The sequence below is a fragment of the Triticum aestivum genome, chromosome 6A (genome assembly GCF_018294505.1).
Source record: "Triticum aestivum cultivar Chinese Spring chromosome 6A, IWGSC CS RefSeq v2.1, whole genome shotgun sequence".
In the NCBI taxonomy this organism is placed as follows: domain Eukaryota; kingdom Viridiplantae; phylum Streptophyta; class Magnoliopsida; order Poales; family Poaceae; genus Triticum; species Triticum aestivum.
The window spans coordinates 612,385,238-612,411,815 of NC_057809.1; positions in this window are offsets into that span (position 1 = coordinate 612,385,238).

Here is a 26,578-nt window from a genome sequence, read left to right on the forward strand (position 1 = left end):
TATTGAGGCTCGTGGCGGATATCGTTATTTTCTCACCTTCACAGATGATTTAAGCAGATATGGGCATATCTACTTAATGAAACATAAGTCTGAAACATTTGAAAAGTTCAAGGAATTTCAAAGTGAAGTTGAAAATCATCATAACAAGAAAATAAAGTTTCTACGATCTGATCGTGGAGGAGAATATTTGAGTTACGAGTTTGGTGTACATTTGAAAAATTGTGGAATAGTTTCGCAACTCACGCCACCCGGAACACCACAACGTAATGGTGTGTCCGAATGTCGTAATCGTACTTTACTAGATATGGTGCGATCTATGATGTCTCTTACTGATTTACCGCTATCATTTTGGGGTTATGCTTTAGAGACGGCCACATTCACGTTAAATAGGGCACCATCAAAATCCGTTGAGATGACGCCTTATGAACTATGGTTTGGCAAGAAACCAAAGTTGTCGTTTCTTAAAGTTTGGGGCTGCGATGCTTATGTGAAAAAGCTTCAACCTGATAAGCTCGAACCCAAAGTGGAGAAATGTGTCTTCATAGGATACCCAAAGGAAACTGTTGGGTATACCTTCTATCACAGATCCGAAGGCAAGACATTCGTTGCTAAGAATGGATCATTTCTAGAGAAGGAGTTTCTCTCGAAAGAAGTGAGTGGGAGGAAAGTAGAACTTCACGAGGTAACTGTACCTGCTCCCTTATTGGAAAATGGTACATCACAGAAAACTTTTTCTGCGACACCTATACCAATTAGTGAGGAAGCTAATGATGATGATCATGAAACTTCAGGACAAGATACTACTGAACCACGTAGATCAACCAGAGTGAGATCCCACCAGAGTGGTACGGTAATCCAGTTCTGGAAGTCATGCTACTAGATCATGATGAACCTACGAACTATGAAGAAGCGATGGTGAGCCCAGATTCCGCAAAGTGGCTTGAGGCCATGAAATCTGAGATGGGATCCATGTATGAGAACAAAGTATGGACTTTGGTTGACTTGCCCGATGATCGGCAAGCAATTAAGAATAAATGGATCTTCAAGAATAAGACTGACGCTGACGGTAATGTTACTGTCTATAAAGCTCGACTTGTCGCAAAAGGTTTTCGACAAGTTCAAGGGGTTGACTACGATGAGACCTTCTCACCCGTAGCTATGCTTAAGTCCGTCAGAATCATGTTAGCAATTGCCGCATTTTATGATTATGAAATATGGCAGATGGATGTCAAAACTGCATTCCTGAATGGATTTCTGGAAGAAGAGTTGTATATGGTACAACCAGAAGGTTTTGTCGATCCAAAAGGAGCTAACAAAGTATGCAAACTCCAGCGATCCATTTATGGACTGGTGCAAGCATCTCGGAGTTGGAATAAACGCTTTGATAGTGTGATCAAAGCATTTGGCTTTATACAGACTTTTGGAGAAGCCTGTATTTACAAGAAAGTGAGTGGGAGCTCTGTAGCATTTCTGATATTATATGTGGATGACATATTGCTGATTGGAAATGATATAGAATTTCTGGATAGCATAAAGGGATACTTGAATAAAAGTTTTTCGATGAAAGACCTCGGGGAAGCTGCTTACATATTAGGCATAAAGATCTATAGAGATAGATCAAGACGCTTAATTGGACTTTCATAAAGCACATACCTTGACAAGATTTTGAAGAAGTTCAAAATGGATCAAGCAAAGAAAGGGTTCTCTGGGCCCTCTCGGTAATACACATCACATAAGCCTTGCAAGCATTATAACTAAGATGTTAGTTATGAGATGATGTATTATGAAACGAGTAAAGAGACTTGCCGGTAACGAGATTGAACTAGGTATTGAGATACCGACGATCGAATCTCGGGCAAGTAACATACCGATGACAAAGGGAACAACGTATGTTGTTATGCGGTCTGACCGGTAAAGATCTTCGTGGAATATGTAGGAGCCAATATGGGCATCCAGGTCCCACTATTGGTTATTGACCGGAGACGTGTCTCGGTCATGTCTACATTGTTCTCGAACCGTAGGGTCCGCACGCTTAACGTTACGATGACAGTTATTATGAGTTTATGCATTTTGATGTACCGAAGGTTGTTCGGAGTCCCGGATGTGATCACGGACATGACGAGGAGTCTCGAAATGGTCGAGACGTAAAGATTGATATATTGGAAGGCTATGTTTGGACATCGGAAGTATTCCGGGTGAAATCGGGATTTTACCGGAATACCGGGAGGGTTACCGGAACCCCCCGAGAGGCAAATGGGCCTATTGGGCCTTAGTGGAAAAGAGAAAAGGGGCAGCCCATAGCTGGCCGCACCCCCGCCCCTTCCCCAAGTCCTATTAGGACTAGGAGAAGGGGCCGGCCCCCCTCTCTCTCCTTTCCCCCTTGGGAGTCCTAGTTGGAATAGGATTGAGGGGGGGGGAGTCCTACTCCCGGTAGGAGTAGGACTCCTCCCGCGCCCTCTCCTTGGCCGGCCGAACCCCTCCCCTTGCTCCTTTATATACGGGGGCAGGGGGCACCCCATAGACAGACGATTGATCATTGTTGATCGTTCCTTAGCCGTGTGCGGTGCCCCCTGCCACCAAAATCCACCTCGATCATACTGTTGTAGTGCTTAGGCGAAGCCCTGCGTCGGTAGTACATCAAGATCGTCACCACGCCGTCGTGCTGACGGAACTCTTCCTCGACGCTTTGCTGGATCGAAGCCCGAGGATCGTCATCGAGCTGAACGTGTGCTAAGAACTCGGAGGTGCCGGAGTAACGGTGCTTGGATCGGTCGGATCGGGAAGACGTACGACTACTTCCTCTACGTTGTGTGATCGCTTCCACAGTCGGTCTGCGTCGGTACGTAGATAACACTCTCCCCTCTCGTTGCTATGCATCACCATGATCTTGCGTGTGCGTAGGAAAATTTTCGAAATTACTACGTTCCCCAACAGTTTGGACATCGGAAGTGTTCCGGGTGAAATCGGGATTTTACCGGATTACCGGGAGGGTTACCGGAACCCCCCGGGAGCCAAATGGGCCAACATGGGCCTTAGTGGAAAGGTGAGAGGGCAGCCCACATAGGGCTGCGCCTCCCCCTCTCCCTAGTCCTATTAGGACTAGGAGAGGGGCCGGCCACCTCTCTCTTCTCTTCCCCTTTGGGGAATCCTATTAGGAATAGGATTGGGGGGGGAGTCCTACTCCCGGTAGGAGTAGGACTCCTCCTGCGCCTCCTAGCTTGGCCGACCAGCCTCCCCCCCTTCATCCTTTATATACGGGGGCAGGGGGCACCTCTAGACACACAAGTTGATCCTTGAGATCGTTCCTTAGCCGTGTGCGGTGCCCCCTGCCACCAAATTCCACCTCGATCATACCGTTGTAGTGCTTAGGCGAAGCCCTGCGTCGGTAGTACATCAAGATCGTCACCACGCCGTCGTGCTGACGGAACTCCTCCCCGAAGCTTTGCTGGATCGGAGCCCGGGGATCGTCATCGAGCTGAACGTGTGCTAAGAACTCGGAGGTGCCGGAGTAACGGTGCTTGGATCGGTCGGATCGGGAAGAAGACGTACGACTACTTCGTCTATGTTGTGTGATCGCTTCCGCAGTCGGTCTGCGTTGGTACGTAGACAACACTCTCCCCTCTCGTTGCTATGCATCACCATGATCTTGCGTGTGCGTAGGAAATTTTTTGAAATTACTACGTTCCCCAACACCATTCCATTAGCTTAGCACCCGATCGTTTAGTATGTTGCTATTGCTTTCTTCATGACTTATACATGTTCCTATGACTATGAGATTATGCAACTCCCGTTTGCCGGAGGAACACTTTGTGTGCTACCAAATGTCACAACGTAACTGGGTGATTATAAAGGAGCTCTACAGGTGTCTCCAATGGTAGATGTTGGGTTGGCGTATTTCGAGAATAGGATTTGTCACTCCGATTGTCGGAGAGGTATCTCTGGGCCCTCTCGGTAATGCACATCACTTAAGCCTTGCAAGCGTTGCAACTAATAAGTTAGTTGCGGGATGATGTATTATGGAACGAGTAAAGAGACTTGCCGGTAACAAGATTGAACTAGGTATTGGATACCGACGATCGAATCTCGGGCAAGTAACATACCGATGACAAAGGGAACAACGTATGTTGTTATGCGGTCTGACCGATAAAGATCTTCGTAGAATATGTAGGAGCCAATATGGGCATCTAGGTCCCGCTGTTGGTTATTGACCGGAGAAGTGTCTCGGTCATGTCTACATTGTTCTCGAACCGTAGGGTCTGTTGGAAATATGCCCTAGAGGCAATAATAAAAGCATTATTATTATATTTCCTTGTTCATGATAATTGTCTTTATTCATGCTATAATTGTGTTATCCGGAAATCGTAATACATGTGTGAATAACAGACACCAACATCTCCCTAGTAAGCCTCTAGTTGACTAGATCGTTAATCAACAGATAGTCATGGTTTCCTGGCTATGGACATAGGATGTCATTGATAACGAGATCACATCATTAGGAGAATGATGTGATGGACAAGATCCAATCCTAAACATAGCATAAAGATCGTGTAGTTCGTTTGCTAGAGTTTTGCAATGTCAAGTATCTTTTCCTTAGACCATGAGATCGTGTAACTCCCGGATACCGTAGGAGTGCTTTGGGTATACCAAACGTCACAACATAACTGGGTGGCTATAAAGGTAGACTACGGGTATCTCCGAAAGTGTCTGTTGGGTTGACACGGATCAAGACTGGGATTTGTCACTCCGTATGACGGAGAGGTATCACTAGGCCCACTCGGAAATGCATCATCATAATGAGCTCAAAGTGACCAAGTGTCTGGTCACGGGATCATGCATTACGGTATGAGTAAAGTGACTTGCCGGTAACGAGATTGAACGAGGTATTGGGATACCGACGATCAAATCTCGGGCAAGTAATATATCGATTGACAAAGGGAATTGCATCCGGGGTTGATTGAATCCTCGACATCGTGGTTCATCCGATGAGATCATCGTGGAGCATGTGGGAGCCAACATGGGTATCCAGATCCCGTTGTTGGTTATTGACCGGAGAGTCGTCTCGGTCATGTCTACATGTCTCCCAAACCCGTAGGGTCTACACACTTAAGGTTCGGTGACGCTAGGGTTGTGAAGATATGTATATGCAGTAACCCGAATGTTGTTCGGAGTCCCGGATGAGATCCCGGACGTCACGAAGAGTTCCGGAATGGTCCGGAGGCAAAGAATTATATATAGGAAGTGCTGTTTCGGCCATCGGGACAAGTTTCGGGGTTACCGGTATTGTACCGGGACCACCGGAAGGGTCCCGGGGGTCCACCGGGTGGGGCCACCTATCCCGGAGGGCCCCATGGGCTGAAGTGGGAAGGGACCCAGCCCACAGTGGGCTGGGGCGCCACCCCCTAAGGGCCCATGCGCCTAGGGTTTAGGGGAAACCCTAAAGGGGGGCGCCCCCTTGCTTGGGGGGCAAGCCCCCCACCCCTTGGCCGCCCCCCCCCTAGGAGATCCATCTCCTAGGGCCGCCCCCCCTAGGCACCCCTATATATAGTGGGGGAGAGGAGGGACTTGAGGCTACGGCTTTTGGTGCATCCCTCTCTCCCTGTTACTGTTGGGGAACGTAGTAATTTCAAAAAAATTCCTACGCACACGCAAGATCATGGTGATGCATAGCAACGAGGGGGGGGGGAGTCTGGTCTACGTACCCATGTAGATCGCAACGGAAGCGTTGATACAACATAGAGGAAGTAGTCGTACGTCTTCTTCCCGATCCGACCGATCCAAGCACCGTTACTCCGGCACCTCCGAGTTCTTAGCACACGTTCAGCTCGATGACGATCCTCGGGCTCCGATCCAGCAAAGCGTCGAGGAAGAGTTCCGTCAGCACGACGGCGTGGTGACGATCTTGATGTACTACCGACGCAGGGCTTCGCCTAAGCACTACAACGGTATGATCGAGGTGGAATTTGGTGGCAGGGGGCACCGCACACGGCTAAGGAACGATCTCAAGGATCAACTTGTGTGTCTATGGGGTGCCCCCTGCCCCTGTATATAAAGGATGGAGAAGGAGGAGGCCGGCCAAGGCAAAGGTGCGGCCAGGATAGGGAGTCCTACTAGGACTCCAAGTCCTAGTAGGAGTCCACCAAAAGGGGAGGAAGGGAGAAGGAATAGGAGGAGAAGGAGAGGTGGCCGGCCCCCTTTTCCCTAGTCCAATTCGGACCAAAGGGGAGGGGGGCGCAGCAGCCTTTTCCTCTTCCCACTAAAGCCCATCAACGCCCATTACCTCTCCCGTAACTACCCGGTACTCCGAAAAATACCCGAATCACTCGGAACCTTTCCGATGTCCGAATATAGTCGTCCAATATATCGATCTTTACGTCTCGACCATTTCGAGACTCCTCGTCATGTCCCCAATCTCATCCGGGACTCCGAACTCCTTCGTACATCAAAACTCATAAACTCATAATATAACTGTCATCGAAACCTTAAGCGTGCGGACCCTACGGTTCGAGAACAATGTAGACATGACCGAGACACGTCTCCGGTCAATAACCAATAGCGGGACCTGGATGCCCATATTGGCTCCTACATATTCTACGAAGATCTTTATCGGTCAGACCGCATAACAACATACGTTGTTCCCTTTGTCATCGGTATGTTACTTGCCCGAGATTCGATCGTCGGTATCCAATACCTAGTTCAATCTCGTTACCGGCAAGTCTCTTTACTCGTTCTGTAATACATCATCCCACAACTAACTCATTAGTTGCAATGCTTGCAAGGCTTAAGTGATGTGCATTACCGAGAGGGCCCAGAGATACCTCTCCGACAATCGGAGTGACAAATCCTAATCTCGAAATACGCCAACCCAACATCTACCTTTGGAGACACCTGTAATGCTCCTTTATAATCACCCAGTTACGTTGTGACGTTTGGTAGCACCCAAAGTGTTCCTCCGGCAAACGGGAGTTGCATAATCTCATAGTCATAGGAACATGTATAAGTCATGAAGAAAGCAATGGCAGAATACTAAACGATCGTGTGCTAAGCTAACGGAATGGGTCATGTCAATCACATCATTCTCCTAATGATGTGACCTCGTTAATCAAATAACAACTCTTTGTCCATGGTTAGGAAACATAACCATCTTTGATTAACGAGCTAGTCAAGTAGAGGCATACTAGTGACACTCTGTTTGTCTATGTATCACACATGTATTATGTTTCCCAGTTAATACAATTCTAGCATAAATAAAAACATTATCATGATATAAGGAAATAAATAAATAACTTTATTATTGCCTCTAGGGCATTATTTCCTTCAGCCTCCCAACTTGCACTAGAGTCAAATAATCTAGTTCACATCGCCAAATGTGATTTAACAGCAATGTTCAATCACCATGTGATTAAACCCATAGTTACATCGTCCATGTGACCAACACTCAAAGGGTTTACTAGAGTCACGTAATCTAGTTCACATATCTATGTGATTAACACCCAAAAGAGTACTAAGGTGTGACATGTTTGCTTGTGAGATAGATTTAGTCAACGGTCGTGTCAATTTAGATCCGTATTTTTGCCAAAGCATTCTATGTATCCGCGTATTAATGTAGATCTCCTGCTGACGCTACTGTCTTAGACTGCACAAACTGACTCCCACTTTAAAGTAAACACGTATCCGGATTGAGATTTAGAATCGCTCCGGATCAAGTGTCAAAGCGTTGCCATCAGACGGTAACCTCTACGGTGAGCTCTTTGTCACCTCCATGATACCGAGAAAATATCCCTAGTCCTTTTTCAGGTATTTCAGGATGTTTCTGACCGCTGTCCAGTGATCCACTCCTGGATTACGTTTGGGTACGCTCCCTGCTAAACTTATAGCAAGGCACACAATCAGGGTCTGGTACACGAGCATTGCATACAATGATACAGCCATGGCCTGAAGCTATACGGGAACATCTTTCATTTTCTTCTCTATCTTCTGGCAGTGGTCGGGCATTTGAGTCTCGACTCAACTTCACACCTTGTACACAGGCAAGAACCCTTTCTTTGCTTGATCCATTTTGAACTTCTTCAAAATCTTGTCAAGGTATGTACTTATTGAAAAAACTTATCAAGCGTCTTGATCTATCTCTATAGATCTTGAAGCTCAATATGTAAGCAGCTTTACCGAAGTCTTTCTTTGAAAAACTCCTTTTCAAACACTACTTTTATGCTTTACAGAATAATTCTACATTATTTCCGATCAACAATATGTCATTCACATATACTTATCAGAAATGCTGTAGTGCTCCCACTCACTTTCTCGTAAATACAGGCTTCACTGCAAGTCTGTATAAAACTATATGCTTTCATCAACTCATCAAAGCGTATATTCCAACTCCGAGATGTTTGCACCAGTCCACAGATAGATCGCTGGAGCTTGCATATTTAGTTAACACCTTTAGGATCGACAAAACCTTCTAGTTGCATTGTATACAACTCTTCTTTAGCAAATCCATTAAGGAATGCAGTTTTGTTTATCCATTTGCCAGATTTCATAAAATGCGGCAATTGCTAACATGATTCGGACAGACTTAAGCATAGATACGAGTGAGAAAATCTCATCGTTGTCAACACCTTGAACTTGTCGAAAACCTTTTGCGACAATTCTAGCTTTGTAGATAGTAACACTACTATTAGCGTCCGTCTTCCTCTTGAATATCCATTTATTTTCTATGGCTTGCCGATCATCGGGCAAGTCAACCAAAGTCCATAATTTGTTCTCATACATGGATCATATCTCAGATTTCATGGCTTCAAGCCACTTTGCGGAATCTGGGCTCACCATCGCTTCTTCATAGTTCGTAGGATCATCATGATCTAGTAGCATGACTTCCAGAACAGGATTACCGTACCACTCTGGCGCGGATCTTACTCTGGTTGATCTACGAGGTTCAGTAGTGTCTTGTTCTGAAGTTTCATGATCATCATCATTAGCTTCCTCACTAACTGGTGTAGGTGTCACAGAAACATTTTTCTGTGATGTACTACTTTCCAATAAGGGAGCAAGTATAGTTACCTCGTCAAGTTCTACTTTCCTCCCACTCACTTCTTTCGAGAGAAACTCCTTCTCCAGAAAGTTTCCGAATTTAGCAACAAAAGTCTTGCCTTCGGATCTGTGATAGAAGGTGTATCCAATAGTTTCCTTTGGATATCCTATGAAGATGCACTTCTCCGATTTGAGTTTTGGGCTTATCAGGATGAAACTTTTTCATATAAGCATCGCAACCCCAAACTTTAAGAAACGACAACTTTGGTTTCTTGCCAAACCATAGTTCATAAGGCGTCGTCTCGACGGATATAGATGGTGCCCCTTTTTAACGTGAATGCAGCTGTCTCTAATGCATGACCCCAAAAACAAATAGTGGTAAATCGGTAAGAGACATCATAGATTGCACTATATCCAATAAAGTACGGTTATGACGTTCGGACACACCATTATGATGTGGTGTTCCAGGTGGCGTGAGTAGTGAAACTATTTCACATTGTTTTAACTGAAGACCAAACTCGTAACTCAAATATTTGTCTCCGCGATCAGATCGTAGAAACTTTATTTTCTTGTCACGATGTTTTTCACTTCACTCTGAAATTCTTTGAACTTTTCAAATGTTTCAGACTTATGTTTCATCAAGTAGATATACTCATATCTGCTCAAATCATTTGTGAAGATCAGAAAATAATGATACCTGTCGCGAGCCTCAATATTCATCGGACCACATACATCAGTATGTATGATTTCCAACAAATCTTTTATCGCTCCATTGTTCCGGAGAACCGCGTTTTAGTCATCTTGCCCAAAAGGCATGGTTCGCAAGCATCAAGTGATTCATAATCAAGTGATTCCGAAAGCCCATCAGCATGGAGTTTCTTCATGCGCTTTATACCAATATGACCTAAACAGCAGTGCCACAAATAAGTTGCACTATCATTATTAACTTTGCATCTTTTGGTTTCAATATTATGAATATGTGTATTATTAAGATCGAGATCCAATGAACTATTTTCATTGGGTGTGTAACCATATACGGTTTTATTCATGTAAACAGAACAACAATTTATTCTTTTACTTAAATGAATAACCGTATTACAATAAACATGATCAAATCATATTCATGCTCAACACAAACACCAAATAACACTTATTTAGGTTCAACACTAATCCCGAAAGTATAGGGGAGTGTGCGATGATGATCATATCAATCTTGGAACTACTTCCAACACACATCGTCACTTCACCCTAACTAGTCTCTGTTTATTCTGCAACTCCCGTTTCGAGTTACTACTCTTAGCAACTGAACTAGCATCAAATACTAAGGGGTTGCTATAAACACTAGTAAAGTACACATCAATAACATGTATATCAAATATACTTATGTTTACTTTGCCATCCTTCTTATCCGCCAATCATTTGGGGTAGTTCCGCTTCCAGTGATCAGTCCCTTTGCAGTATAAGCACTTAGTCTCAGGCTTAGGATCAGACTTGGGCTTCTTCACTTGAGCAGCAACTTGCTTGCCGTTCTTCTTGAAGTTCCCCTTCTTCCCTTTGCCCTTTTCTTGAAACTAGTGGTCTTGTCAACCATCAACACTTGATGTTTTTCTTGATTTCTACCTTCGTTGATTTCAGCATCATGAAGAGCTTAGGAATTACTTTTGTCATCCCTTGCATATTATAGTTCATCACAAAGTTCTACTAACTTGGTGATGGTGACTAGAGAATTCTGTCAATCACTATCTTATCTGGAAGATTAACTCCCACTTGATTCAAGCGATTGTAGTACTCAGACAATCTGGGCACATGCTCACTAGTTGAGCGATTCTCCTCCATCTTTTAGCTATAGAACTTGTTGGAGACTTCATATCTCTCAACTCGGGTATTTGCTTGAAATATTAACTTCAACTCCTGGAACATCTCATATGTTCCATGACGTTCAAAACGTCTTTGAAGTCCCGATTCTAAGCTATTAAGCATCGTGCACTAAACTATCAAGTAGTTATCATATTGAGCTAGCCAAACGTTCATAACGTCTGCATCTGCTCCTGCAATAGGTCTGTCACCTAGCGGTGCATCAAGGACATAATTCTTCTGTGCAGCAATGAGGATAAACCTCAGATCACGGATCCAATCCGCATCATTGCTACTAACATCTTTCAACACAATTTTCTCTAGGAACATATCAAAATAAACACAGGGAAGCAACAACGCGAGCTATTGATCTACAACATAATTTGCAAAATACTACCAGGACTAAGTTCATGATAAATTTAAGTTCAATTAATCATATTACTTAAGAACTCCCACTTAGATAGATATCCCTCTAATCCTCTAAGTGATCACGTGATCCAAATCAACTAAACCATAACCGATCATCACGTGAGATGGAGTAGTTTCAATGGTGAACATCACTATGTTGATCATATCTACTATATGATTCACGCTCGACCTTTCGGTCTCCGTGTTCCGAGGCCATATCTGTATATGCTTGGCTCGTCAAGTATGACCTGAGTATTCCGCGTGTGCAACTGTTTTGCACCCGTTGTATTTGAACGTAGAGCCTATCACACCCGATCATCACGTGGTGTCTCAGCACGAAGAACTTTCGCAACGGTGCATACTCAGGGAGAACACTTCTTGATAATTTAGTGAGAGATCATCTTATAATGCTACCGTCAATCAAAGCAAGATAAGATGCATAAAAGATAAACATCATATGCAATCAAAATATGTGACATGATATGGCCATCATCATCTTGCTTCTTTGATCTCCATCTCCAAAGTACTGTCATGATCTATATCGTTACCGGCATGACACCATGATCTCCATCATCTTGATCTATATCAATGTGTCGTCACGTGGTCGTCTCGCCAACACTTGCTCTTGCAACTATTGCTATCGCATAGCGATAAAGTAAAGCAATTATTGGGCGCTTGCATCTTATGCAATAGACAGACAACCATAAGGCTTTTGCCAGTTGCCGATAAGTTCAACAAAACATGATCATCTTATATAACAACTTATAACTCATCACGTTTTGACCATATCACATCACAACATGCCCTGCAAAAACAAGTTAGACGTCCTCTACTTTGTTGTTGCAAATTTTACGTGGCTGCTACGGGCTTAAGCAAGAACTCATCTCACCTACGCATCAAAACCACAACGATAGTTTGTCAAATAGACTCCGTTTTAACCTTCTCAAGGACCGGGCGTAGCCACACTTGGTTCAACTAAAGTTGGAGAGACAGTCGCCCGCAAGCCATCTATGTGCAAAGCACGTCGAGGGAACCGGTCTCACGTAAGCGTACGTGTAAGGTTGGCCCGGGTCGTCTCGTCCAACAATACCGCCGAACCAAAGTATGACATGCTGGTAGGCAGTATGACTTGTATCGCCCACAACTCACTTGTGTTCTACTCGTGCAAATAACATCAAACCATAAAACCTAGGCTCGGATGCCACTGTTGGGGAACGTAGTAATTTCAAAAATTTCCTACGCACACGCAAGATCATGGTGATGCATAGCAACGAGGGGGAGAGTGTTGTCTACGTACCCTTGTAGATCGCAACGGAAGCGTTGATACAACGTAGAGGAAGTAGTCGTACGTCTTCTTCCCGATCCGACCGATCCAAGCACCGTTACTCCGGCACCTCCGAGTTCTTAGCACACGTTCAGCTCGATGACGATCCTCGGGCTCCGATCCAGCAAAGCGTCGAGGAAGAGTTCCGTCAGCACGACGGCGTGGTGACGATCTTGATGTACTACCGACGCAGGGCTTCGCCTAAGCACTACAACGGTATGATCGAGGTGGAATTTGGTGGCAGGGGGCACCGCACACGGCTAAGGAACGATCTCAAGGATCAACTTGTGTGTCTATGGGGTGCCCCCTGCCCCTGTATATAAAGGATGGAGAAGGAGGAGGCCGTCCAAGGCAAAGGTGCGGCCAGGATAGGGAGTCCTACTAGGACTCCAAGTCCTAGTAGGAGTCCACCAAAAGGGGAGGAAGGGAGAAGGAATAGGAGGAGAAGGAGAGGTGGCCGGCCCCCTTTTCCCTAGTCCAATTCGGACCAAAGGGGAGGGGGGGCGCAGCAGCCTTTTCCTCTTCCCACTAAAGCCCATCAACGCCCATTACCTCTCCCGTAACTACCCGGTACTCCGAAAAATACCCGAATCACTCGGAACCTTTCCGATGTCCGAATATAGTCGTCCAATATATCGATCTTTACGTCTCGACCATTTCGAGACTCCTTGTCATGTCCCCAATCTCATCCGGGACTCCGAACTCCTTCGGTACATCAAAACTCATAAACTCATAATATAACTGTCATCGAAACCTTAAGCGTGCGGACCCTACGGTTCGAGAACAATGTAGACATGACCGAGACACGTCTCCGGTCAATAACCAATAGCGGGACCTGGATGCCCATATTGGCTCCTACATATTCTACGAAGATCTTTATCGGTCAGACCGCATAACAACATACGTTGTTCCCTTTGTCATCGGTATGTTACTTGCCCGAGATTCGATCGTCGGTATCCAATACCTAGTTCAATCTCGTTACCGGCAAGTCTCTTTACTCGTTCTGTAATACATCATCCCACAACTAACTCATTAGTTGCAATGCTTGCAAGGCTTAAGTGATGTGCATTACCGAGAGGGCCCAGAGATACCTCTCCGACAATCGGAGTGACAAATCCTAATCTCGAAATACGCCAACCCAACATCTACCTTTGGAGACACCTGTAATGCTCCTTTATAATCACCCAGTTACGTTGTGACGTTTGGTAGCACCCAAAGTGTTCCTCCGGCAAACGGGAGTTGCATAATCTCATAGTCATAGGAACATGTATAAGTCATGAAGAAAGCAATAGCAACATACTAAACGATCGTGTGCTAAGCTAATGGAATGGGTCATGTCAATCAGATCATTCAACTAATGATGTGACCTCGTTAATCAAATAACAACTCTTTTGTCCGTGGTTAGGAAACATAACCATCTTTGATTAACGAGCTAGTCAAGTAGAGGCATACTAGTGACACTCTGTTTGTCTATGTATTCACACATGTATTATGTTTCCGGTTAATACAATTCTAGCATGAATAATAAACATTTATCATGATATAAGGAAATAAATAATAACTTTATTATTGCCTCTAGGGCATATTTCCTTCAGTTACGTCTCTCTCTCTTGTAGTATAGGCGAAGCCCTGCTACTGTGACGCCCTGCATCCACCACCACGCCGTCGTGCTGCTGGATCATCATCAACCTCTCCTCCCCCCTTGCTGGATCAAGAAGGAGGAGACGTCTCCCGTCCCATACGTGTGTTGAACACGGAGGTGCCGTCCGTTCGGCACTCGGTCATCGGTGATTTGGATCACGTCGTGTTCGACTACATCATCCCCGTTCTTTGAACGCTTCCGCACGCGATCTACAAAGGTATGTAGATGCATCTGATGACTCGTTGCTAGATGAACTCCTAGATGGATCTTGCTGAAACGAGTAGGAAATTTTTTGTTTTCTGCAACGTTCCCCAACAGTGGCATCATGAGCTAGGTCTATGCGTAGTTCTTCTTGCGCGAGTAGAACACAATTTGTTGTGGGCGTGGATTTGTCAACTTTCTTGCCGCTACTAGTCTTTTCTTGCTTCAGCGGTATTGTGGGATGAAGCGGCCCGGACCAACCTTACACGTACGCTTACGTAAGACCGGTTCCACGGACTAACATGCACTAGTTGCATAAGGTGGCTGGCGGGTGCCTATCTCTCCTACTTTAGTTGGAGCGGATTCGATGAACAGGGTCCTTATGAAGGGTAAATAGAAGTTGACAAATCACGTTGTGGCTTTCACGTAGGTAAGAAAACGTTCTTGCTAGAACCCTAATTCAGCCACGTAAAACTTGCAACAACAATTAGAGGACGTCTAACTTGTTTTTGCAGCAAGTGGTTTGTGATATGATATGGCCAAAGTTGTGATGAATGATGAATGATCTATATGTGATGTATGAGATGTTCATGCTATTGTAATAGGAATCACGACTTGCATGTCGATGAGTATGACAACCGGCAGGAGCCATAGGAGTTGTCTTTATTTTTTGTATGACCTGCGTGTCATTGAGAAACGCCATGTAAATTACTTTACTTTATTGCTAAACGTGTTAGCCATAGTAGTAGAAGTAATAGTTGGCGAGCAACTTCATGGAGACACGATGATGGAGATCATGGTGTCAAGCCGGTGACAAGATGATCATGGAGCCCCAAGATGGAGATCAAAGGAGCTATGTGATATTGGCCATATCATGTCACGTTTATTATTTGATTGCATGTGATGTTTATCATGTTTTGCATCTTGTTTACTTAGAACGACGGTAGTAAATAAGATGATCCCTCATAACAATTTCAAGAAGTGTTCTCCCCTAACTGTGCACCGTTGCTAAAGTTCGTCGTTTCAAAGCACCACGTGATGATCGGGTGTGATAGATTCTTACGTTCACATACAACGGGTGTAAGACAGTTTTACACATGCAAAACACTTAGGGTTAACTTGACGAGCCTAGCATGTGTATAGACATGGCCTCGGAACACAGAAGACCGAAAGGTCGAGCATGAGTCGTATAGAAGATACGATCAACATGAAGATGTTCACCGACGTTGACCAGTCCGTCTCACGTGATGATCGGACACGGCCTAGTTAACTCGGATCATGTAATACTTAGATGACTAGAGGGATGTCTAATCTAAGTGGGAGTTCATTATATAATTTGATTACATGAACTTTATTATCATGAACTTAGTCTAAAATATTTTACAATATGTCTTGTAGATCAAATGGCCCACGTAGTCCTCAACTTCAACGCGTTCCTAGAGAAAACCAAGCTGAAAGACGATGGCAACAACTATACGGACTGGGTCCGGAACCTGAGGATCATCCTCATAGCTGCCAAGAAAGATTACGTCCTACAAGCACCGCTAGGTGAAGCTCCCGTCCCACAGAACCAAGACGTTATGAACGCTTGGCAGACACGTGTTGACGACTACTCCCTCGTTCAGTGCGGCATGCTTTACAGTTTAGAGCCGGGGCTCCAAAAGCGTTTTGAGAGACATGGAGCATATGAGATGTTCGAAGAGCTGAAAATGGTTTTCCAAGCTCATGCCCGGGTCGAGAGATATGAGGTCTCCGACAAGTTCTTCAGCTGTAAGATGGAGGAAAATAGTTCTGTCAGTGAGCACATACTCACTATGTCTGGGTTACATAACCGCTTGACTCAGCTGGGAGTTAATCTCCCGGATGATGCGGTCATTGACAGAATCCTCCAGTCGCTTCCACCAAGCTACAAGAGCTTTGTGATGAACTTCAACATGCAGGGGATGCAAAAGACCATTCCTGAGTTGTTTTCAATGCTGAAATCAGCGGAAGTAGAAGTCAAGAAGGAACATCAAGTGTTGATGGTCAATAAAACCACTAAGTTCAAGAAAGGCAAGGGTAAAAAGAACTTCAAGAAGGACGGCAAGGAAGTTGCCGCGCCCGGCAAGCAAGCTGCCGGGAAGAAGCCAAAGAATGGACCCAAGCCCGAGACTGAGTGCTTTTATTGCAAGGGAAGCGGTCACTGGAAGCGGAACTGCCCCAAATACTTAGCAGACAAGAAGGCCGGCAAAACAAAAGGTATATGTGATATACATGTAATTGATGTGTACCTTACCAGTGATCGTAGTAGCTCTTGGGTATTTGATACCGATGTAGTTGCTCACATTTGTAACTCACAGCAGGAACTACGGAATAAGCGGAGACTGGCAAAGGACGAGGTGACGATGCGCGTCGGGAATGGTTCCAAAGTCGATGTGATCGCCGTCGGCACGCTACCTCTTCATTTACCTACGGGATTAGTTTTAAACATCAATAATTGTTATTTAGTACCAGCTTTGAGCATGAACATTGTATCGGGATCTCGTTTAATTCGAGATGGCTACTCATTTATATCCGAGAATAATGGTTGTTCTATTTATATGAGAGATATGTTTTATGGTCATGCTCCTATGGTGAATGGTTTATTCTTTATGAATCTCAAACGTAATGCTACACATGTTCATAGTGTGAGTACCAAAAGATGTAAGGTTGATAATGATAGTCCCACATACTTGTGGCACTGCCGCCTTGGTCACATAGGTGTCAAACGCATGAAGAAGCTCCATGCAGATGGACTTTTAGAGTCTCTTGATTATGAATCATTTGACACGTGCGAACCATGCCTTATGGGTAAAATGACCAAGACTCCGTTCTCAGGAACAATGGAGCGAGCAACCAACTTATTGGAAATCATAAATATTGATGTGTGCGGTCCAATGAGTGTTGAGGCTCGTGGTGGCTATCGTTATGTTCTCACCCTCACTGATGACTTGAGTAGATATGGGTATGTCTACTTGATGAAACACAAGTCTGAAACCTTTGAAAAGTTCAAGGAATTTCAGAATGAGGTTGAGAATCAACGTGACAAGAAAATCAAGTTTCTACGATCAGATCATGGAGGAGAATACTTGACTCATGAATTTGGCACACACTTAAGAAAATGTGGAATAGTTTCACAACTCACGCCGCCTGGAACACCTCAGCGTAATGGTGTGTCCGAACGTCGTAATCGCACTCTATTAGATATGGTGCGGTCTATGATGTCTCTTACCGATCTACCGCTATCTTTTTGGGGCTATGCTTTAGAGACTGCTGCATTCACTTTAAATAGGGCTCCGTCAAAATCCGTTGAGACGACACCGTTTGAATTGTGGTTTGGGAAGAAACCTAAGTTGTCGTTTCTGAAAGTTTGGGGATGCGATGCTTATGTCAAGAAACTTCAACCTGAAAAGCTCGAACCCAAGTCGGAAAAATGCGTCTTCATAGGATACCCAAAAGAAACTATTGGGTATACCTTCTACCTCAGATCCGAAGGCAAGATCTTTGTTGCCAGGAATGGATCCTTTCTAGAGAAGGAGTTTCTCTCGAAAGAAGTAAGTGGGAGGAAAGTAGAACTTGATGAAGTGTTACCTCTTGAACCGGAAAATGGCGCAACTCAAGAAAATGTTCCTGAGGTGCCTGCACCGACTAGAGAGGAAGTTAATGATGATGATCATGAAACTTCTAATCAAGTTGCTACTGAACTTCGAAGGTCCACAAGGACACGTTCCGCACCAGAGTGGTACGGCAACCCTGTCTTGGAAATCATGTTATTAGACAACGGTGAACCTTCGAACTATGAAGAAGCGATGGCGGGCCCGGATTCCGACAAATGGCTAGAAGCCATGAAATCCGAGATAGGATCCATGTATGAAAACGAAGTATGGACTTTGACTGACTTGCCCGTTGAACGGCGAGCCATAGAGAATAAATGGATCTTTAAGAAGAAGACAGACGCGGATGGTAATGTGACCATCTATAAAGCTCGGCTTGTCGCTAAGGGTTATCGACAAGTTCAAGGGGTTGACTACGATGAGAGTTTCTCACCGGTAGCGAAGCTAAAGTCCGTCCGAATCATGTTAGCAATTGCCGCATTTTACGATTATGAAATATGGCAAATGGACGTCAAAACGGCATTCCTTAATGGTTTCCTTAAGGAAGAATTGTATATGATGCAGCCGGAAGGTTTTGTCGATCCTAAGAATGCTAACAAGGTGTGCAAGCTCCAACGCTCAATTTATGGGCTGGTGCAAGCATCTCATAGTTGGAACATTCGCTTTGATGAGATGATCAAAGCGTTTGGGTTTACGCAGACTTATGGAGAAGCCTGCGTTTACAAGAAAGTGAGTGGGAGCTCTGTAGCATTTCTCATATTATATGTAGATGACATACTTTTGATGGGAAATGATATAGAACTCTTGGACAGCATCAAGGCCTACTTGAATAAGAGTTTTTCAATGAAGGACCTTGGAGAAGCTGCTTATATATTAGGCATCAAAATCTATAGAGATAGATCGAGACGCCTCATAGGTCTTTCACAAAGCACATACCTTGATAAGATATTGAAGAAGTTCAATATGGATCAATCTAATAAGGGGTTCTTGCCTGTGTTACAAGGTATGAAATTGAGCTCAGCTCAAAGTCCGACCACGGCAGAAGAAATAGAAGAGATGAGTGTCATCCCCTATGCCTCAGCCATAGGTTCTATTATGTATGCCATGCTGTGTACCAGACCTGATGTAAACCTTGCCGTAAGTTTGGTAGGAAGGTACCAAAGTAATCCCGACAAGGAACACTGGACAGCGGTCAAGAATATCCTGAAGTACCTGAAAAGGACTAAGGAAATGTTTCTCGTTTATGGAGGTGACGAAGAGCTCGTCGTAAAGGGTTACGTCGATGCTAGCTTCGACACAGATCTGGATGACTCAAAGTCACAAACCGGATACGTGTATATTTTGAATGGTGGGGCAGTAAGCTGGTGCAGTTGCAAGCAGAGCGTCGTGGCGGGATCTACATGTGAAGCGGAGTACATCGCAGCCTCGGAGGCAGCACATGAAGCAATATGGGTGAAGGAGTTCATCACCGACCTCGGAGTCATACCCAATGCGTCGGGGCCGATCAAGCTCTTCTGTGACAACACTGGAGCTATTGCACTTGCCAAGGAGCCCAGGTTTCACAAGAAGACAAGGCACATCAAGCGTCGCTTCAACTCCATTCGTGAAAATGTTCAAGATGGAGACATAGATATTTGTAAAGTACATACGGACCTGAATGTAGCAGATCCGTTGACTAAACCTCTCCCTAGGGTAAAACATGATCAACACCAGAATTCCATGGGTGTTCGATTCATCACAATGTAACTAGATTATTGACTCTAGTGCAAGTGGGAGACTGTTGGAAATATTCCCTAGAGGCAATAATAAAAGCATTATTATTATATTTCCTTGTTCATGATAATTGTCTTTATTCATGCTATAATTGTGTTATGCGGAAATCGTAATACATGTGTGAATAACAGACACCAACATGTCCCTAGTAAGCCTCTAGTTGACTAGCTCGTTAATCAACAGATAGTCATGGTTTCCTGGCTATGGACATAGGATGTCATTGATAACGAGATCACATTATTAGGAGAATTATGTGGTGGACAAGACCCAATCCTAAACATAGCATAGAGATCGTGTAGTTCGTTTGCTAGAGTTTTGCAATGTCAAGTATCTTTTCCTTAGACCATGAGATCGTGTAACTCCCAGATACCGTAGGAGTGCTTTGGGTATACCAAACGTCACAACGTAACTGGGTGACTATAAAGGTAGACTACGGGTATCTCCGAAAGTGTCTGTTGGGTTGACACGGATCAAGACTGGGATTTGTCACTCCGTATGACGGAGAGGTATCACTGGGCCCACTCGGTAATGCATCATCATAATGAGCTCAAAGTGACCAAGTGTCTGGTCACGGGATCATGCATTACGGTACGAGTAAAGTGACTTGCCGGTAACGAGATTGAACGAGGTATTGGGATACCGACGATCGAATCTCGGGCAAGTAATATATCAATTGACAAAGGGAATTGCATACGGGGTTGATTGAATCCTCGACATCGTGGTTCATCCGATGATATCATCGTGGAGCATGTGGGAGCTGATGTAGTCATATACCTACGGTAGGGACACGGACCCGTCCTAAAGAGCCCTATCGTAGGACGTCCTTAAAGGAAGTCACCTTTCAGACAACTTGAAGATATCCCACTCGACGGGGCCAACGCACTCGACTAAGAAGCTGTCACTCGACCAACAAGCCAACCACTCGACCGCCAGGGGATCTCAAATCGCTCCCAGGCAAACGGTCAGCTATTAAGTAGTCTTTATGATCATCATGACGCTTTATTAGGGACGTTATCAGTAACGCCCACCTTAAATATACCTTAAACCCTGCATTACTGAGGGCAAGAGAGGGCTGGCGAACTCTATATAAGCCACCCCCTCCTCAGTATGAAGGGTTCGCACCCCTGTAATCTTACTCACGCATAATCCAATCGACCGCCTCCGGGCACCAAGACGTAGGGCTGTTACTTCCTCAGAGAAGGGCCCGAACTCGTAAACCTTGCGTGCTTACAACTTCCCAATAGCTAAGGCCTAGCCTCTTCATACATACCCCCCTACCTCACTGTCAGACTTAGAACCACGACAGTTGGCGCCCACCGTGGGGCAGTAGTCTTAGCGCCTAATTTGGAGAAGTTGCGATTTTCGTCGATCCACTCAATCATGTTTTCCTGCGGAGCCTTGGCGGCGGGCCGCGAGATCCGTCTCGGCCGACTTACTTTCATCGCCGACGACTCCGCTTGGCTCCAGGAGGCGCCGCTCGACGTCGACGCACTCCCCGTCCGCGGTGCGACGCACTTCCGCGCGTGCATCCGTGGCGTCCTCCTGAGGCAGCCCTCGACCCCTTATCGGTCGACTCCCGTGCCATCTCCCCCTCCTGTCTCCCGCCAGCGCAAGCGCTCGGGTCGGTCGAGGCTCCAGCGGTGGATGAAGCGCGCCCTGGCCCGCCAGTCGGCGACCCAGCAGGTCGCTACAATCGAGCCTAACGAATCCCTCTGCGGCCTGTTCGATCTGTCGACTGGCTCCATGGAGTCCGCTTCCGAGTGCGACAGCAGCGACCCTCTGGCAGAGGTCCTGGCGGTCGAAGGGACGCGCAGTCCCCCCGGATTCCCTCGTACTGACGATGGTGCCGACAGGGGCGATCCGTCGCGCCCTCACGACGAATATCTCCCCGAACCTCTGACGTCGCTGCAGCGGGAGGAGCTTCGTCGCCGGAACATGGACGCACTCTACACACCTATTGTTGGAGAAACCCCCGAGGCCCGGGCCTTGGAGGATGCGCGCTTGGCTAATCTAGCCGAGCGCACTCGACTAGAGAACCTACAGCGAGCTCTCGACGAGCAGGCGCGTCAGCGGGCTCCCGAGTCCAGTCGACGTCAGCGGGCTCCCGAGTCTAGTCGACGCCAACCGGCACTCGAACCCAGTCGACGGCAGCTCTTCCCGTCACCACAGGTGTACCGAACTCCGGTTTAGAACCTGGCTGCCGCGGCCCGCATAGCGGAGTCGATCCAGCCCTCCCAGTCGGAGGCCGGAAGAGGATTGCTGCAGATCAGAGCTTTGCTCCGAGCAGCGGGGAATCAGAATTCCGCCGTCTCTCAGTCGCGGGACAGGATCCACAGTCGATCCGTCGCAACGGAGACCGTCTAGTCGGCTCACAGCCCGAGATCGCCCCCGAGGCGTGAGGGGCGTGGAGACCGGCACGATCGGCATAGGGGGAACGAGCAATACGATCACCGACTCAACCGTGATGATGGGCGTCGGGTGCCTTCCCCTCCTCTACGGAGTGGATCGTATGCACCTCGACATCAAGACGACAGGCGCCCTCATCACACTGGGCAGAGGGTCCTAGTCGACCCCAGAGACCCAGGCTTTGACGCGAGATCCATCCTCGTTCAAGGTCTGGTGGACAGGAACAGGGCTCATCGTGAGGGCCACAACAGAGATACGCCTACCGACAGTAGGGCACATGCCTCGGGGCCTGAGTGTTTCAGTCGAGCCATCAGAGCCGCGGTGATCCCACCCAACTTCCGGATGGCGACTGGAATCAGCAAGTTCACCGGCGAGTCCAAGCCTGACACGTGGCTCGAAGATTACCGAGTGGCTGTGCAGATCGGTGGCGGCAACGACGAGGTGGCCATGAAGCATTTACCCCTCATGTTGGAAGGCTCAGCTAGGGCGTGGCTAAATCAGCTGGCGCCCAGCAGCATTTACACTTGGGAGGATCTCTCCCGAGTGTTTGTTACAACCTTCGAAGGGACATGCAAGCGCCCTGCAGGCCTTACAGAGCTGCGGTCTTGCATACAGAAGCCGAATGAAACACTGAGGGAATACATCCAAAGGTGGATCACACTGCACCACTCGGTCGAAAACGTTCCTGACCATCAAGCAGTCTGCGCTTTCAAGGAAGGGGTCAAGTACAGGGAGTTGAATCTGAAATTTGGCCGGACCGGAGAGATGTCCCTTAATCAGATGATGGAGATTGCCACCAAGTACGCTAATGGAGAAGACGAAGACCGACTCCGAAGCGGCAAACTTAAATCAGTCGCCCAAGAAACCGGAGGAAACTCCAGTCGGAAGCAAAAGCGGAAGGCCGAGCCAGCCGCTCCCGGGGAGGCCTTAGCTGTGGCTCAGGGAAACTTCAAGGGGAAACCCAAGAACACTTGGAAGCCCAAGAAAGTCAAGGATCAGGATGGGAATGATGTTTTGGATTTGCCATGTCACATCCACACCAAGAAAGACGAAGAGGGTAATTTTATTTATCCCAAACATACCACTCGACAATGCCGGCTCCTGATCCAACAGTTTCAGGGCAAGCAGCCCAAGGATAAAGAGAAAGAGCCGGACAGAGTTGAGGACAGGGATGATAGTGACGATGGATACCCCCAGGTCAATTCCACCCTGATGATTTTTGCCGATGTCGAAAGCAAAAGTCGACTGAAAGTCATTAACCGGGAAGTGAACATGGTTGCCCCTGCAACTCCCAGTTACCTAAAGTGGTCCCAGACGGCCATCACGTTCGACCAATCCGATCATCCAACCCACATTGCCACCCCTGGGAGGCAAGCTTTGGTGGTCGACCCAGTTGTCGAAGGCACTCGACTGACCAAAGTCCTAATGGACGGTGGCAGTGGCCTGAACATACTGTACGCGGAAACCTTGAAAGGAATGGGCATTCCGATGTCCAGACTCAGCGCCAGTAACATGAGTTTCCACGGAGTCATTCCTGGGAAGAAAGCCGAGTCACTCGGCCAAATTGCTCTTGACGTGGTTTTCGGTGATTCAAAGAATTACCGCAAAGAAAAGTTAACGTTTGAAGTCGTGGACTTCCAGAGTGCTTACCACGCCATCTTGGGCAGACCGGCTTATGCACGCTTCATGGCTCGACCATGCTACGTGTATCTTAAATTAAAGATGCCTTGTCCCAAAGGTGTGATCATTGTTACAGGCAACCGGAAGAAGGCGGAGGAATGTTTCCGGAAGGGATCAAAGATCGCCGACGCTCAGATGGCAGTAGTCGAGCTGAAAGAGTACCAGAAGACTATCGACCCGAGTGAATTGCTGCGGGCTAAGAAGCCTGCCTTCGAGTCAGCTTTTCAGTCGGCCGGCGAAACGAAGACGGTCCACATTCACCCGACCGACCCCGACGCAGCTCCGACTCACATCTCAACAACTCTCGACTCCAAATAGGAAGAAGCGCTCATCCAGCTCCTCCGTGAGAACTGGGACATCTTCGCATGGAAACCCTCTGACATGCCCGGAGTTCCCAGGGGGCTGGCTGAGCACCGCCTACGAGTCGACTCAAAGTTCAAACCCGTGAAGGAACATCTGCGACGGTCCGCCGTCCAGAAAAAACAAGCTATCGGCGAAGAGGTGGCTCGGCTCTTAGCAGCTGAGTTCTTTCGAGAGATCTACCACTCCGAGTGGCTCGCCAATGTTGTCATGGTCCCCAAGAAGGACAAGTCACTCCGCATGTGCATTGATTTCAAGCATATCAATCGGGCCTGCCCGAAAGATCATTTTCCTCTTCCTCGCATCGACCAAATTGTCGACTCAACTGCGGGATGTGAGAGATTGTCTTTTCTAGATGCCTATTCCGGGTACCATCAGATCCGTCTGTATGGACCCGACGAAATCAAAACAGCTTTCATCACTCCATTCGGATGCTTCTGTTACGTCACCATGCCGTTCGGCCTCAAGAACACCGGAGCCACATTCATGAGAATGATCCAGAAGTGTTTACTCACTCAAATCAGTCGGAATGTGGAGGCGTACATGGACGATATCGTAGTCAAGTCTCGGAAAGGTTCCGACCTACGGGCTGACCTTACTGAAACCTTCGCCAACCTCAGGAGGTACGATATCAAGCTCAATCCGTCAAAATGCACTTTCGGAGTTCCAGGTGGCAAGCTACTCGGTTTTCTCGTTTCCGAACGGGGAATCGACGCCAATCCTGAAAAAATTGGAACCATACTCCGGATGAAGCGTCCTGTACGTGTGCATGATGTCCAAAAACTTACAGGTTGCTTGGCCGCCTTAAGTCGATTCATCTCTCGACTCGGTGAAAAAGCGTTGCCTCTTTACCGACTGATGAAAAAGTCCGACAAGTTCGAATGGACTCCAGAAGCTGATGCAGCGTTTGTGGAGCTCAAAGCTCTGCTCTCCACCCAGCCGGTGCTAGCTGCTCCAATCAGCAAAGAGCCTCTGCTGCTTTATATTGCAGCCACGGGACAAGTTGTCAGTACAGTACTTACGGTCGAGAGAGAAGAGGAAGGGAAGGCCTTCAAAGTTCAACGCCCTGTTTATTATGTGTCTGAAGTTTTGACCCCTTCAAAACAAAGATACCCCCACTACCAGAAGCTTGTATATGGGATTTACATGACCACGAAGAAAGTTGCACACTATTTCTCTGACCACTCCATTACAGTCGTCAGCGACGCTCCATTATCGGAGATCCTGCATAACAGAGATGCAACTGGTCGAGTGGCCAAATGGGCGATTGAACTCCTTCCTTTGGACATCAAGTTTGAAGCAAAGAAAGCCATCAAGTCTCAAGCAATCGCTGATTTTATCGCCGAGTGGATTGAACAGCAACTTCCGACTCAAGTTCACTCGAAACACTGGACTATGTTCTTCGATGGATCCAAGATGCTGAATGGTTCGGGCGCGGGAGTAGTTCTGGTCTCCCCCCGAGGAGACAAGCTCAGATACGTTCTCCAGATTCACTTCGATTCCTCCAATAACGAAGCAGAATATGAAGCACTTTTGTATGGGTTGCGCATGGCCATTTCACTCGGCGTCCGTCGCCTCATGGTCTATGGCGACTCAGATCTGGTGGTTAATCAAGTGATGAAGGAATGGGATGTCAGGAGACCGGCAATGACTGGATACTACAATGCAGTACGGAAGCTAGAGAAGAAGTTCGAGGGGTTGGAACTCCACCACATCCCTCGACTGAAAAACCAGGCAGCCGACGACTTGGCAAAGATAGGCTCCAAGAGAGAAGCCGTTCCAAGCAACGTGTTCTTGGAACACATTCACTCGCCGTCAGTACAAGAAGATCCTTTCACAGAAGAAGCCCCGCAGCCAAAAAGTGCCGCGGACCCGACTGAAGTTGAAGTGCCTGCAGTGGTCGACCTGATCATGGAAGTCTTGGCAATCACCCCCGACTGGACGATACCATACATTGCATATATCCTAAGGAAAGAACTCTCGGAGGACAAGGAGGAGGCTCGACAGATCGTCCGTCGATCTAAGGCCTTCACAGTCATAAGGGGACAGCTGTACAGAGAAAGTGCGTCCGGAGTCGGCCAGAAATGCATAACGCCAGAAGAAGGTCAAATAATCCTCAACGATATCCACTCGGGAACTTGCGGTCACCATGCGTCCTCTCGGACCATTGTGGCTAAAGCATACCGAGCTGGATTTTATTGGCCAAGGGCAAATGAGATGGCAAAAGAGATAGTCGACAGGTGCGAGGGCTACCAGTTCTACTCCAACATCTCA